This window comes from Patagioenas fasciata, chromosome 3 (assembly GCF_037038585.1).
Source record: "Patagioenas fasciata isolate bPatFas1 chromosome 3, bPatFas1.hap1, whole genome shotgun sequence".
Classification (NCBI taxonomy): Eukaryota; Metazoa; Chordata; class Aves; order Columbiformes; family Columbidae; genus Patagioenas; species Patagioenas fasciata.
Genome location: NC_092522.1, coordinates 108,767,794 through 108,777,542, shown reverse-complemented (window position 1 = coordinate 108,777,542; position 9,749 = coordinate 108,767,794). Strand labels below are relative to the sequence as shown.

Below are 9,749 nucleotides of genomic sequence, written 5' to 3'. Positions count from 1 at the left end.
CAGCCTGCACCCATACCTGTGCCTGCGCCATCTCTTTCTGCCCCTCCAGGGCTCCTCACCACACAGAGCTAGACCGGTGTCCCTTGTTAATTCGTTTCAACGTGCTTCTTTCACCAAATCTGGCTCATAAAAGCTCTCAGGCTGTCAGAGAGGCTGTTTTAACTAGATTTGGAAAGATGTAACATTATTGGAAATTACTACATGGTGTGTATTCTGCAGCCCTGAGCGTGCTGCAGGCGCTGAGAGCTCCTTGCACCACACCTTTCCCCTGTGAGCTCTCTCCAGGCTTCTCTCCCATCTAATGCTTCTTCAAGGATTTCTGCTGGCCGCAGTTTTGCCCGCTTATGCTTGGAGTATCCCCATTCCCATCTCTACCAGGAAACAGGGGCTTCCTTATCTCTCTCTCATCTCCCCCTCATCTGCTGAAGGTCCCTGATTTGTTCCTGTGCTAAGAGCTGGGAATACCCTTTTCCTTCCCACCAGTCTTATCTCCCAGGCAGAGCAAAAATAAGTAAATTATTCAGTTGCCCACATTTTAGCTGTAATGGGGTGAGAAGCAGATAGTTAATAGCAACTGTTATTTTTCTTTTCAGTATATAAGACATTGCGGGGGAAATAAAGGTATTGGTTTGGCTGGGGAGAGGCGAGGGAATGCACACATCCTTCACTTTTCTCTTTGGTTGAATGGGCTGTCAGCAAAATCATATGGTCTGTGCTTTGATTTGTAGAACTTCTCCCGAACATTGGGTTTGCCTGGAGATGACATTCAAAAGTTCCCGTATTACAGGCAGACAGATGAATGCCCTCGAGCTGAAAGTAAGACCTTGCTTGACTCAGAAAACTAATGTCATTTTCCTGGTGTTGTTATTGAAGGTAGTGTTATACTCCTGTGTATCTGAACATGACAGCAGTTACAGCATGGGTAAGTGCTTATAATCAGCTGTGATAGTGTTTATTTTAGAAGTCGAGTGAATCACTAGAAACCTGCTTGCTGAATGATTTTATCGGGGAAAACTGTTGCTTTACAGCTATGTAAACTTACAGACAACCAGAAAATGATGTGGTACCAAGGCATGACAACACCTTAGATACACTCTGTGTTCTAGGTATGGAGAATGTCTCAATTTCAGCAGGTTTTATTTAAGAGTGCTGTTTGCTTGTCAGCTATTCGTTTCACTTCTGTCCTAATTTTCCTTCCCCTGGTGAGAAATTGTGTTTTCCCATCTTCTCTTCCCCTTTAACTCAAAATATCTAGTATTCCAGTATCTCATTCTGTCACCACTCTGTGTCCCCATTATTGAGTTATTCTTCAATAATGATCATTGTCTTCTCCTATCACAAATCTTTAGCAGCAAAGAGCCAGAGTATTCTGATCACATCTGTTTGACTCCCTAGATGTGACTCTAAGCTCTGCTAAACCTGCCCAGGATCAAACCCTTGATTTGTTTGTGAGTGCAAACTTCTTATCCCAGGTCCTGTGAGTGATCTCTTCATGTGGGTGGCCTGTGTGCTAAAGGGCTGGGCCTTGAATTTTTGTAGCCAGGTCATGTGTGGGCCTCTGGAATGTCAGAAATTTTCCACTTGATAGAAGAAGGGGACTTCAGAAGCACTGCTATATGTACTTCGAAATATAGGCTGAGAAAATGCTTCAGTGTGCTGATATCCTCCTCTCCTGCCCACTTTTGGGAAATGGAGGGTTTACTTGTCTAACAGCAGAAATAGCACAAGGGCTTGGATATCTGCAAGATGCAACTTTAAACTTGCATTGGTTACATCAGCATGCTTTGTCTTTGTTGAATTTTGAATTGGCTCTTATGTCATGATGAGAGCTTCCTGAGCTTCGGGATGCTGTTGAAGGGAATGCCACCCCTTAGAAATCAGTATGTTAAAGGTTCAGAAGTATTGAAGGAGTAACTTCTGGATTCCTGGGTTTCAGATGCAAGTCACTGGTTTTGACATAAGTACAGCCTTATATTATTAGAGAATGGCCTCAGCAGGGGCAAAATACCATTTACAGGTGAGAGAAATTACCAACTTCCTTTGCCTTTAAGGAGAACATTTTCAATTTTTTCAGAAGTAGATATGAGTTTATAGTTCTTGAACACAAATGACTTACATGAAGGCTTCTGTAAGCAATATGGTGAGTCATTAAAGGTCCACAGAGGAGGCAGTAAGTGGTGACAAGTATCTGCAGGTGAAAGCCAAGTAGATAAATGTAAGGTACTTTGGCACCTGTTTTCTTATCTAACCTTTCAAGATTGTCATTAACAGTTTCCTGTTTGTCCTTCAGTTGAAATCTCTGGTCACCTTGAAGAAGCCCGTTGCTTGGTGGGAAGACTCATTAGAAACTACATCTCACTCCATCTCAGCAACTGGGCAGTCAGCCCTGAGGTTTCTTCCTAATTCTGGGTTGAATGGCTGCTTTACATAGCACAATGTTGCTGAAGCCTGGTATCTTCAGCTGTCAGAACTACTTGCTCTAAAGCTCAAGGTTGTGTGGTTTTCATTTGTTTTCAATTTTTTCTTTTCTTTTCTTTCTTTTTTTTGGGCCTGTTTTAAGATTAAAACCAAGAGGTATCTCAGGGGGTTTATGGTTAGCTCACGCTATACAAAATTACACACAGTAGGAAATCTGGGGACTTCTCTCTCTTGCTTCAGTGACTCTAGCAGCTTGCCCAGCAATCCTACAGTGACATATTGTAAGGGTCATAGGTTTGGAGCAGAGCCAGCAGTGATGTTAGGAAACAGAATTCCTTATGACTCCACCTTTTTTTTTTCTTTTTTTTTTTTTTGGCTATTGGCCCAGCTCAGGCAGCAAAAGTAGCATGTCTGAACCTGTTTCCTTGTCTGTTCTGTTGGTTACCCATTTTCTTCTTCATCGGTTCAGGGAAAGTGAGGAAGAAAGGTTTGCCTGTGCCCAGCAGCACTGCAGGTGTCTGTCCCTCTGAGAGAGTCCTAGCAGTGTGGGCGGACTGGAAAGAAAAATCCCCAGTGACTTCACCCAGCTTGGCTTGTGGTGGTTACTCACAATGAGGTCATTTTTTTTCTTTTCTTTCTTTCCTTTTTTTTTTTTTTTTTTTTTTAGCTCTGCATGTTTTATGCTACATCTGGGTTTTTGCATATGACTGAAACTGCGGCTCCAGGACCGATTGAGGGAGTTTTCTCTGCAGAGTAGTTTTGGTGAGTAAACACAGATAAGAGGAAGCTGGGTTAATCCAATAACTCCTCCCTCAAGGGCAGGTGCAGCAAGGTGGCTCAAGGTACAGAACAGAGGAAATACCTTGTTGACACAGGTGATCAGAGCAAAGTGGCCAAAATTGATATCATGATATTAGTTTGCAATGCAAAGCCCTGCTTTCTCAAGGCAGCTGTTTTCTGCCCTCCGTAGCACATCTCTGTTCTTTCACCTCTGCTTGGTCAGGCATCCTGTCGTGGGTGACTTCCTAGATCCTCTTCATGATCTTTCTCAGTAGCTGTGTAGCTGCAGTGCAGCTTGAGCTGGGCTGTGTTAACCTATGAGGATTATTAAAATAAACTCTGAGTCATATTTGAGCTGTATGTGGGATAAGATGGTTATCAAGGTTTATTTTTTCTTATAATTAGGTCTCTTAAACGTTGCCTCATTAGATATCTTCTGTGACTGTTGGAAGAGTCCTCAGGGGCTTAGCGGTTGTTTGTTTTCAAGGGAAGTTCATATGATAAATAGCATACAGAAACTTGCTACTTTATGAAGGGGTTTTTATTAATGACAATTAACCAGGCATTTTTCTTAAATCTTTGGTTCTTGTCCTGGATTCTGTCCAGCCTTTCTACTGCTATTATAGCTTTGGTATTCTATAGCAAGTAAGAACATAACATTGCAAGTGTCTATTCACATGTGGGAGATGGGGAACTGCATTAAAAGCCCATCAGATAGGAAGGTAAGAGACTGCTTCGGTTTGTATGGAGCCACTTCCAAGTTTGGCAAGCTGGGCTGGAGTGCCTTGGGCTTGGCTGAATTCTGGCTTTTATCAGCACTGTTGGGTTTGTCATGGCTCTGAGCAACTCCTCTCCATCATGTCCTTGAATGTTTAGCAGCCAGGTTTTGGGCATGGCCTGTCTTTGTCTCTGTGGTTTTCCTCTCCTTTCTCCATGCCTAAGGGCTGCCTGGGAAGGAAGAACTGTGTGCTTTCTCCTGCTCTGCATTAGTGTGAGCTTTCTGTGTTGCCTGTACCTTGCCCTCCTTTGCTCACATGGCTGTCCGCTGGCTCACCTCCATTTCTCAGTGCCTCTATCTGATAAGACTGGTGCTGTTTAGATACGTTTTTGGGAGGTGTCGGAAAATATCCAAGGAGACATAGTTCTTTCTTTAGTCATCTTTTCTTGTAACCTCAATCAGGAAATCTTGCTCTTCAAATTCTACTTCTCCAGTGGTCACCACTGTTTTCACCTCCTCCTGTCTCTGCCCTCACCTCCCCTTCAAAAACAGGAATAATTGGCTTGCTGCTCCTGCTCAGAGCTTGTGGTCCACTGGGTGTGTGGGACACCACACGTGAAGCAGGAGCTGCTCTGAGAGAAAAAAAAAGGATGTTGCTGGTCCTCTGAGGCATACCTCTGCTTTCCACTGTTGAATTATCTCAAACTGCCACAAGTTTCAGGTGAAGTGGTTAGATAGAGCTAACTGCATAACATGATCTCTCCAGTGATAGCTTTTACAGTCAAATATTGCAAGGTTCTTCCATTTCTTTCTTCAACTTTTTCCTCTTTGTATTCTCTAACAGGTTTTGTTTGTTTGTTTGTTTTTGTTTGCTAATATTGAGATATCTAGGAGGTATTTTTAGAAAGACTGGTGAATCCAAAATGCTTACGAATTTTAGCAGAAATGCCTTTTCCCTCCACAGCTGTGCCGAAGGTGCATACATTTTTAAATACTTGTCAGTATTCTCCTCAATTTAAGAGTTTAAGCCATGTAGTCAGGGACAAGGAAGAAATAACGTGGTATAAGTGATCACTTGTATCAGGAGCAATGAGTAGTGAGCAGAGACCATGAGGCTGGGACTTGTTTCTCTGCATGATTTGATGGATTCATCCATGATTAATTTGCAAACAGGAAGAAAAAGGGGATAATTAACAACAAACATGAAATTTGGAATGCATAATTTGACTAGTCAAAGCCACAGATTAGCTGTCTTTTCAGATTCGGAGACTATTTGGAAAGGTTAAAGCTAAGAGGAGTTCTGGAATAGGCTGCATCAGCAAACTGGTACATTATTTACTCTGGCAAGGCTTTCAGCAGTAGGGAAAGCTATTCCAGGAGGTGTTAGTCTGGGCATGGTCAGCACTGGCTCAGAGTTTGTATAAAATGCAGATTCAGGAGATTACTGGGCACAGAAGCAGACTTTAGGAGTTGTAAGGCACCTCAGAACGTCAGCCTGTTGGACTATTGGATCTACTGAGACGTTCTGTTCTCCTCTCTGGAAAAGAGCAATTGGCCCATGCTGTGGAATGACTAACAAATTGTCCCTGAGGACTGGCCAGTTAGGTAGGAAAATGTTATTTACCTTAAAAAAAGCACAATGTTTTTTATGCATATTCAAGATGCTAATAATAAATTGTCAGTGGAGCTCTGCCGTCCTCTCATAACTGTGGTCATCTCCACCATATGACTGAGTGTTAGCATTTGTCATTTCACCCAAACTACTCATGCACTAAACTAACAATTTTGCCATCACATCTCTCCTGGGAGGCTTGGATGTGAATCATGGAAGAGGTTTTGGGTCTGTGCCACAAGTCATGGGAATTGTGGAAGGAAATTATTACATACTAGATTTGTTTTATAGTAAACCACATACTGTCCTAGAATTAGGCTCCTACTTTACAGTCTCAGGAGCCAAGTCAAGGAGTCCTAACTCAGATGAAATTCCTCTTGCAGTTAGAAAGTTTGGCTGTCCCGAACATAATTTAGGTTTTAACTTGGCTCCTTGTTTACAGTTTCTTTTCTTTCTCATATATTTTCTCTTTGGAGTCAGGCTTAGTCTTTCACATGAAAAATCTGCCTTGATTCCTTGAGTGGCTGGTCAGTACTTTTCTTATGGGACTTGTTTCTTTTCTCTTCTATGTAGCTAAAGATATTTTGTTGAGCATCCTCATTTCACCTTCTGGTCCACACATATTTTTTCTCCTGCAGTCTCACAGAGGAAGCTTGGGTTATGAACAGCTTTCTGGAGGTGGCAGATACTTGGGGTAGGCCCCATTTAAGGCTGGGATTTAGTACACACTGCCTCAGGAGCAGAGGGCATTCAGTATGTCAAACACATAAACCAGCTGAAGAGCCAGTAAAATCAGCTGTAGCAGAACATACATTTTCTATGTGATTGTCCACTCTGAGTAACCCACTGGTGGAAAAAGCAGACCAATAAACCCTGTGTGCTGATTTCCAAATTAGTAATTTCACTCATGTGCCTTAAAAAACTAACAACCAGCACCTGCCCCCAGTGCCCACCCCCCAGGAAAAACCCCAGCGAACCAAAACCAAGCCTCCAAAACCCAACCATAAACCTCAAACTCTGCAGAAGGGAGAGCAAAACTTCTGAGAAGATACTGGATTTGTTCTGCCAGAAATGTATTGTGTGCAATATCTCAGGAACAGTCTTCTGCAGGAAACTAAAATAGTTTGTGGGAAGAATTCTTAAACCAGCCTTGTAGAATCAACATGACATTATATTGTTTTGTAGAGCTTGCTTTTATATATGAAAAATAATTAAAATGGGGATATAATTAAGCTGAAATTAACTAAGGCTGGATAGATTCACCCATAGGAAGTTATGGTATCTGGTGCTTAACAAAAACCAACCTGTCATGCTCATCCAAATGGTATTTTGAGATATGTACTGAGCTTAAAAGAACTAATATTCCATTTGAAAAGAATAAAAGATACTATTTTCGATCTTATTCTTTTCCAAAGCAGAGCTGAATGGTGAAACCAAGCTTTTTCCATACAGACATATGAGACAGAATTCATACTCCATCAAATGAGACCTTTGCGCTTCCACCTGCATATTATGGCTCTAATAAACACGTTATCAGCTCATGAAAATGATGGCAAACAGGTGACTGAAGGATTTGATAAGTCAGCAGCAAAGATTAACAGATTTTTCTCAGGGAAAAGCTACGAGAGATTCCTTTATTTAAAACAATTACAGCATGTGAATTTACTGCACTTAAATCATTACTGGCAATTAGTATGTGTCAGAAAGGTTGCAGCTGGCTCCAATTACAGGTAGGGCTTTTAGAAGCTGAACTTAATTGTATATGTGATAGTGAATGGCTGAGCAATGCTTACCAGCATAATACTGCTTCCAGTGCAGAAAGGAGGGCAAGATATTATGGGCTGGGACCTGATTATTTTAACTAGGCCTAGTCCCTGTCTCCTGGGAAATAGATATCGTAGGGAAAAATTGCTGGGAATGCAGCAGTTCACCTTGCTGAGCTTCTTTGGGTGGTGTGGAAAGCTTAGAAACTATGCACAATATTTGCAATACTTCTCCTTTGTTCCTCTGTGGTAGGTTTGCCTTATTTAGGGTCTTGCAAGTCACATCCAACATGGGCTGCATAATTCATGCAGCTGGAGGCCAGCTCCCTGCTGCCTCAAAGTCCTTGCAGCTGTGGGCAGGGAGTGGTTTGCAGGCTGCCTGGGTTTTTTGATGGGGTACTCCCTCTTGTGTAACTGTCATATGGGAAAAACTCTTTCCTTGTATGATGGCACTATGTGACTCTCTGGTATCAGGACTTGTGGACTTATGGCTGTGTGCTTGGGATGCTTCTGCTCTAGTCACATTGTCAGGACCTCTCTCTGTTGTGCAGTGGAGCTATGGCCGTGCACCCTCACCCTGGTCATGGACCAAGGTGACTGTTTTATCATTCCAGTTGTCTCTGTGTGTGTGTTTCTTGTCATGTGGCAAAATAGTGATGTTTTGAACAGATGAATAGGATGTGTCTGATGATATGTTAGAACGGGACATCACAATATGTTGACTGCCTTTTCATACCTCCATAAGAAGTAATGTCATCCACCTTGCCAGAGAAATGTATCTTCAGTGCTCCTGAAGTTCCAGTTATATCAGTGATTGGTATCTCCTCTTGAGCTGTATTGTTTTGCCTAACTCCTGTGCCCTGTTACAGGAGCCTTAAAGTAGGGAGGATAAGTATTAATATTCCCATTTAGGGATTCGGTGCTGCACATAAACCTGATGTGTGTCCCTGTACCAAGATGATGCCCTCAGGTGGAGCCCAAGTTTACTGCTGTCTTGTGGAGGGGCTTGTGTACCTTCAGTGGAAGAAGGGAGAGGGTGGCAAGCATGCTATCTTTTTGTCTCTTTCCTTTCCTCACTTGTATGTCCACCGGAGAAGAGAGGCTAAACTTTCATGATCGGTGCACTGCTGAGTCTTAGCTTTCTTCTTCCAATAGAAAATTGTATCCAGCCTATTAGATTTTGAAATATCTTGTTTGACGGTTTCAACTGTATGTTACTACTTCAGCTGAACTTATTCATGAGCTGTGGTATGACTGTATTTGCCTCTCTTCCTTCATTAGCCAACAAATAGTGCTTGTGTGGGTAGAAGGCAGGCATTCTGCAGCGTGCTTGTACTTGGGCTGATGCATGGAGCGCAAGCATCCTATTGATTCTTTGTATTGCTCATAAACCCATGTTTGATCAGCAGGACATCTACCATGAAACTCATTAGAATTGCTATTTTGGGAAAGCAGGGTGATGTTTCACATACCATGTGCTAATGTGAAAAGGATGCCATGCTTGTAAAACTAAACCGAAACTTTGCTGGAGAAGCATTAAGCTTTCCAGCAGTGCACACAGGCTGACTTTCCAGTAATTCCTCCAAAGTCATCCCCCTTACAACTTTTCTACTTACATCCAAGTTCCACAAATGTAGCTATAATGTTGGTAATCTATTTTAAATCCCTAGCTCTTTCTCTGGGATTTTGAGATGGTTATAGTAAGAGTAACAACTGGGACCTGGGAAAAGGGAGTCTGAGATTCCCAAACTCTTCCTATGTTAATGCACTTTACTTAATATCAGCATCAACAGAGGTATTTGATGCTGTGTGGTTAGCTAGGATAGTTGTTTGGAAATGGTGCTAGTTTGTTGGATGAGGCATTAGCAAACAGAAACACTGCTGTCTCTCTCCATGTGATTTGTTCAAAAGCAGAACACTCATTTTTAACACAAATATGTACTGCCTCTACAAGAAATGATCTGCTGTAAGTCCAGTAGCTATTAATGATCTGTTGTGCCCCATTTATTACAGCTCATAGAGTGTCCACAGTGCTGTGGGGCTGTGGCTGGAGTTCCTAAACAGCGCCATGTTGCAAATTCGTAATTTTCATACTGCAATGGCACAACTAGCATCACCTCAACTTTGTTGTGTGCTGTTTGTCACTGTCAGTTCCTGAGCACAAAGTACCAATGCAGGAGACAGAAATCCAAAAGAAACTTTGAAAATGTTAAAGCAGCACATGCCACATCCCTTTTCTAGCTTTGTCTCAGTGTCTCAAGATGGAGGCCTGGTGTACCTGCAAAAGAGATGTCATATTTGGGGTGCTTAGAGCCCTGAAGCACAATGGAAGGGGTGGGAGCATTTGGAGGTGAACTGTATTAGCCATTATTGATGCTAAACCTAACATTTTATTCTGCTTAACTGTACACAGAGAGCTAAACTTCAGCATTACTGGGCCTAAACAGGAGCTGTAGAA

General features: G+C 42.3%; 1 long non-coding RNA gene across 4 annotated transcripts in view; it reads left to right on the top strand.

Annotated features, from left to right (window-relative positions):
- Window positions 1-3,088: 3,088 nt before the first annotated feature.
- Window positions 3,089-9,749, top strand: part of LOC139827768 (uncharacterized) — a 49,495-nt gene continuing 42,834 nt past the window's right edge. For all 4 annotated transcript variants that reach the window (XR_011738701.1, XR_011738702.1, XR_011738700.1 and 1 more), the window contains exon 1: window positions 3,089-3,180. This is a non-coding gene — a long non-coding RNA (uncharacterized lncRNA). The remainder of the gene's footprint in view (window positions 3,181-9,749) is intronic.